The sequence below is a fragment of the Bos taurus genome, chromosome 14 (assembly GCF_002263795.3).
Source record: "Bos taurus isolate L1 Dominette 01449 registration number 42190680 breed Hereford chromosome 14, ARS-UCD2.0, whole genome shotgun sequence".
In the NCBI taxonomy this organism is placed as follows: Eukaryota; Metazoa; Chordata; class Mammalia; order Artiodactyla; family Bovidae; genus Bos; species Bos taurus.
In genome coordinates, this window is record NC_037341.1 from 16,610,748 (window position 1) to 16,617,398 (window position 6,651).

Consider the following 6,651-nt stretch of genomic DNA (forward strand, 5'->3'; position numbering starts at 1 on the left):
CCAAAAGCTATTTATGCGACTGTCTTTGAATGGGTTCTTTCAGAAACAGACACTGAGGCTAGGATTCCAGTACAAGTGATCCCAAGAAGCAGAAGGGGCAGAGGAGTGAGACAGAAAGGGGAGGGGAGCTGCTGCAGGTCACCATCATGGCCATCTTCCCAGGTGGCGCTTGTGACAAAGAACCCACCTGTCAGTGCTGGGATCGTAGGAGACGTGGTTTGATCCCAGGTTGGGGAGATGCCCTGGAAGAGGGCATGGAAGCGCGCTGCAGTACTCTTGCCTGGAGAATCCTCATGGACAAAGGAGCCTGGCGGGCTACAGTCCATGGGGTCACAAAGAGTCGACTGAGCACACACGTGGGAACAACTGGGCTCCACACCCTCGCCCTTCCTCCAGATCCTGCTCGTGCAGGTGGACTTCACCTTTTGCCCACGTTCTCCTCGAACCTCCCCTCCTCCCCCATCTCCTCTGGGTCCTCAGCCTGTTCTCCAGTCTGTGTCACCAAGTCCAGTCCCCAGGCCGATGAGGGGATGATAACCCATGGGATTTGAGCTGATTGACTGCGAGGCTCAGAAGCTCTCGATTACCTGGCCCCTTGAGTACCAAGTACTGAGTCCTGAGCCTGGTGTTGGAGACCCTGCATGTCTGTGATGTGTGCGGACATCTTCCACTTGGCTGTTGTCGAGTCCTCCCTGCACACTGGCTGTCTGTGCTAAGGGACACTCAGAGGATCAGGCCTCACTTCACAGATGTGAAACGCAAGGTTCAGAGAAGTGGAGTAACTTGCCCAGCTAGTGAGTCCCTGGCATGGTCCCTCCAAAGCCCATGTGCTTTCTGCCAAGCTTCACCCTCCCTTCCCTTCCCCTGCCCTTTTCCACTGCTTCTGCTGCTAAGTCGCTTCAGTCATGCCCAACTCTGTGCGACCCCATGGACTGCAGCCCACCAGGCTCCCCCGTCCCTGGGATTCTCCAGGCAAGAGTACTGGAGTGGGGTGCCATTGCCTTCTCCACCCTTTTCCACTAGAACAATCCAAATCTTCTTTTCAGTTCCAGAAAGTGTGTAAGGGAGAAAGCCAGGGACTTCCCTGCCAGTCCAATGATTAAGACTTCACCTTCCAATGCAGGGGGTGTGGGTTCGATCCCTGGTCTGGGCGCTAAGATCCCACCTGCCTCATGGCCAAAAAAACAAAACATAAAACTGAAGCAATATTGTGACAAATTCAATAAAGACTTTAAAAATGATCCACCTGAAAGAAGTCTTAAAAAAAAAAATAGCGCTAAGGCTGAGGAACCCTGGTCCAGGTCCCTCACCCATGTGGGAGATCCAGTGCCCGGCCTTTGCTCAGCCCGCCCCCTCAGCGGGAAGTCCTTGCTTCCACCATCATGGTTGATTCAAATCCTTCTCAGAGTTCAAGGTCTTCCTGAGTCCCATCCATGGCAGGGAGCCTTTGCTGACAGTTCTTAACTGCTTCTCCTCTGAGCCGGCAGGGTGCTTCTAGAACTTGCCTCAGTCAGCCTTGTCTAATGATAGGTACACTGCTTCCTCTTCCCGTGACGCTTAATTCCTTGAGTGGTGCAGAAGCAAAAAGCTTCCATGCCTTGGGAATCAGGCCCAGCTGGGTTCAGACTGTGCCTGTGACCGTACGTGAGCCTGGGGAGGTAACTTAGAGGGCCCCCTGGACTTGACTTTTCTGTCCATATAGTCACAGAACACTCAGGGAACGTGGCCTAAGTACTAGGTGCTATTCTACGTGCTCTGCGTGTGTTAACTCATTCGGTCGTCACAGCAGCCCTGTGAGTAAGTGCTGTGACCATTTCTGTTTCATGGATGAAGGGAACTGAAGCACAGAAGTTACCTGACTAACAGGGTCATCTGACTGGGAGGCGGCAGTGCCAGGAGCCACAGGTGGGTGGTCCGGTCCCCGTGGCAAGCACAGCACCCTCTGAAGCACAGCACCCTCTGCCTCTTTCACGGGATGAACCTCAAAAGGTGTGAGATCTAAGAGAGAAGGCCTGTGTGATATGAGTGGTCCAGCCTTGCCCAGTTTCTGCTCCATTCTCCAGCCTAAGACAGCGCCCGTCTATTCTCTAGGATGTGGTTGATATTATATGACATACTGCATCCTGCCGCAGCCCTGCAATGTGTTTGTAAAACTGAGGCGTTGGGTGGTTGTTCGTCACTCAGTTGTGTCCGACTCTTTGCAACCCCATGGACAGTAGCCCGCCAGGTTCCTCTGTCCATGGGATTTTCCAGGCAAGGATATCGGAGTGGGTTACTATTTCCTCTTAGGAAGGTCAAGGAAATTCCTCAAGTGCCCAAAGGCAAAGCCTGGATTGGGTTTATCTCCGAAGACCTTACTTCTACCGGCACCCAAATTCTGGTAACTGTGGGTGTAAATGAAAATCTCCTTCTTCCTACTGTGAGCAATTTGAGGAGGGGGATGGGGGACAGGCAAGACATGACTTAGCTTCCTGGCTCCCCAGCACCTCTCCCACTTTGGGGCTGGCACAGAGTAGGCATTTAATCAATGCTTGTTGGGTGAATAAACGGCTCAGAGCTCCCGGGGCAGAGGCCAGCTTACACAGGCAGAAGCTACTCAAGCAGGAATCCAGAGCTTTCTGTGGGGTGGCCCAGGGGCTGAGGGCCTGCGCTCTGGGCCCAGGAACCTGGAGGGACAGGGTGTCTGTTTGACTCGAGGGGCAGCCGCCACCCTCCCTCTGCTACCTCCCTGTCAAGGCCTGCATCAGCATGAAATTTATACAGTCTCATTACCCAGTGACCCAAGAAGTGCAATTAAGTTGAAAATTGGTTGGCATAATTAATTAGACGGGTAAATAGCTCCCTGTCAACACCAATCAATCCATGCTGCATATCATCAGCTCAGCCCAGGCAGGCAAGGGGCTCGAGCAGCTGCTGCTTCTGTGGCAGGCCAGGGCCTAGGGTGGGAGCGGAAATGGGACATGGTGTCCAGACAGTTCCCCTAAACCCCACCCCTCTCCAGGTCCTTCCACCACTGCTTTTCACGAGATCAGCCTCCCAACAGCCTCCCGTCAGTCTCCCATCCTTGGTGCCCAGCAAAGCCACGACTTAATTCCCAGGGGCCCACAGTTCATGGGGTCACAAAGAGTTGGACACGAGTTAGAGACTGAACAGCAGCAACATGGCAGCAAAGCCCTTCATTCCCTCCCATTTCCTACTTTTGAGTTCCCGATCCCTTGCCCAAGAATTCGGACATGCATAAGAACCACAAGAGCTCCCATTGTTTTTTGGCTAATAAATTTGCAGAAGCTTTTTAAAAAATTAAGGTATAACTTAGATGCAATAAAATGTACCCTTGTTACTACACAGCTTTATGAGTTTTGAGGAATGTGTAGAGTGGTTTGGACTTCCCTCGTGGCTCAGTGGTAAAGAATCTGCCTGCCAATGCAGGAGACCTCGGAGAAGGCAATGGCACCCCACTCCAGTACTCTTGCCTGGAAAATCCCAGGGACGGGGGAGCCTGGTAGGCTGCCGTCTATGGGGTAGCACAGAGTTGGACACGACTGAAGTGACTTAGCAGCAGCAGCAGCAGGAGACCTGGGTTTGATCCCTGGTCAAAGGAAATGGTCGGGAAGATCCCCTGGAGAAGAAAATGGTAACCTACTCCAGTATTCTTGCTGAGAGAATCTCACGGACAGAGAAGCCTGGTGGACCACAGTCCTTGGAGTTGCAGAGGAATGAGACACAACTTGGCAACTAAACAACAACATACAGTTGTGTAAGTGTAACCAAGCAGGACCCTATGTGGCCTTCCTGAGACAGACCTCCCCATGTCCTCCACCCGCCTCTTGTTTACAGAAAATCTGTAGCTTCCTAGGCCTTCCTCAAGTTCCAGAGAATAAATTTAACCTGAAAAGTGATAAAAAGCAAAGCAAAGGAAAACAGTGAAGCAAGACAAAATCATAGTTTAGCCATTGAACAAAGTCAAGGACATTTAATGCCTCCTCAAGGGCTATAGATAATATTATGAGCCATGTCCTTGGAGCCATTTAGCAGATACTGAAACCCCCATCAGGTAGAAGAGTTAATTGTATGATGCCCACACGCACGTAGACCCCAGACCAGCTGGAACCAGAAAGTTGATGATGTTGACTCCAGATTACCTCACCACCAACCAATCAGAAAAATGTCCACAAGCTGATCACACACCCTGCAACCCCTCTCCCCTATTCTGTTTTTTTTAAACCTTTTCCTGAAAGTCACCAGGGAGTTTGGCTCTTACAACCACTAGCTGCCTGGGCTCCTTACTTGGGGCCCTGCAATAAAAGCTGCACTCTCAGAAAATGCCCCCTTGTAACCAGACTTTCACCCTTTGGCCATCAGATTGTCACCTAAATTAGTTGAAGTCTCTAAGCTTTAAATGATGAGCCAGATACCATAATTTTGCCACAATGTGGTTTACAATTTCAGGCACAAATACTACGTTTGAAATACAGGTGCAGGAAGAGATGTTAGAGATATGATTTGAAAGGGTTAAAGTGTAAGAACCCTGGATGCCTGACTACTTTGGGTCAGACTCATGACACCCATTAGCACTGTGATGAAGTGGCCCCAGGCTCTGCACCCCGACATAGCTGGGGGTGCCAAGACATACACCATGACCTCTGCCATTGCCATCCATTACACCTGTTGGAACTGTGGGCAAAACCACTGCCCTGTTCCAGGGCTGAACCTGGAAGGGGTAGGCTTAGCTCCTTGTGGCCCCGGGGCTGCTGGGACCACGTCTGCCACCACACCTCACCTGTCAGAATGCGGAGTGGAGGGCCCTGCGAGGTGAATGCTGTAACCCTCTCCTCTGGCTAGGGGACCTTGCTGGCCTCCCCACCCTGGATGTGCAGCATGGGAGATGGCTCTGAGTGCGTTTCCAGCCAGGTCATGGAAAGGCCTGCTCGGTTCCTGAAATCAGAACCTGCACATCTTTGGAACTAGGTCTTTGATTGGACTAAAATTTGGAGATCTAGAAATGAATCCACTGCGGCGTCTGCCCTCAAGGAAAGAGAAGCCAGTACAGTAGAATGTGAGAAGCCTTTTATGTCATCATCAAATGCTCAAGGGCCCATTCTGGGCTCAGCACAGCTTAGAGCACGACCTGCTCTATGGCCTTGACTACAGTCCAGTGGGAAAGACAGCAAAGGAGAGTCATGACATTGAACTGGGATGAATGTTAAGGTCTTGGGAGCAACAGAATACAGAGCAGGGAGGCTGACCTAGCCTGAGGTCAGGAAGCCTTTCTGAGGTCACCACAGGTTTGTGGAATTAGCTGGGGGAGGTGGGAGGGAATGGGTGCCCTGGGGGTACAGAGCTGAGTGTGTGCTGGGGATGGGGGGGTGGTGGTGGGAAGACTTGAGCTCCAAAGGTCAGACCTGCGAGGGGTGGGGTGGGGGGGATGGGGGAAGGGACAAGAGGACTTCTGTCTTCATCTCTCGGACAGTGGGATCCACAGAAGCTGTTAAGCGGGATACAGAGAAAACTGCTGCCACTGGCCTCAGTGTGGAGAGAACAGAGGCCCTCAGGGAACACCCAGCTGTCAGGGGTGAGGCCACCCTCCTCCTGGCTGCTGTGTCAGCGTGGCTCAGAGCAACGACTCTCAGACGCTTCCAGCAACAGGCTGACTCACACAGCGCTGTCCACTCGTCCAGTTAAAGCTTGAGCTGGAAGGGCCATGGCCCTGTGCTGCCCGGACCAGATGACAGAGACGAGCTGGCTGCTCCCTGCAGGGCGTGTCTGAGGAAAACTTCCTCCTCCGGCCCTGCACTCAGCCTCTCTCAGCCTCCCTGGACTTGCCCAGCTAGCTGCGCCCTGGCTTCTGGCTTATCACAGCCAGAATAACCAGATGAGACCCGTGGGCCCGCAGCCAGGTCCTGCCACGTCACGGAGCCCTGGCTGGGAAGGGGCCAGGCCTGGGAAATCTCTGCCTCCTCCCAGAGCACCTCCACCCCAAACCGGTCCCTTCTCTCCAGCCTCCTTCCCTCCCCAATAATCCTTCTCCTCACTCAGCCTCTTGTTGTGCAGTCATTCAGTCGAGCCTGACTCTTTGCAACCCTTTGGACTGTAACCCACCAGGCTCCTCTGTCCATGGAATTCTCCAGGCAAGAATACTGGAGTGGTCTGCCAGTTCCTCCTCCAGGGGATTTTCCTGACCCAGGGATCAATCCCACATCTCTTATGTCTCCCGCACTGGCAGGGGGGTTCTTTACAACTAGCTCCATGTGGGAAGTCCCAAATTGTATGGTAGATGAATTATATTTCATTAAAGCTATTTAAAAAGAAAACTACATCATTTAAGTCCTTAAGTTTTGGAGAGTTTGTTAAGCAGCACTAGCGCAGCAATAGCTGACTGATACACTATGTATGAGTGTGATTTATAATGAGCATGGGGTATTTATGTAATGAAAATTATGCAAAATCAGAATTTACTGGGTTCCCCACAAACAGGCCCCTCTTTCCTGTTTTCCTGCCCAGTGATGGCAGCAGGACATTTCTGGGCATGGCTTCTCTGAATCTGGAGTGACACTTCACTTCTCTGTTCTTGGAAGTAAACCAGAGACAAGTCCTGGAAGATCCTGCGGGCTGTGTCTCCACTCGGCTCCCTCCCTGAGGTCTCTGCAGCCG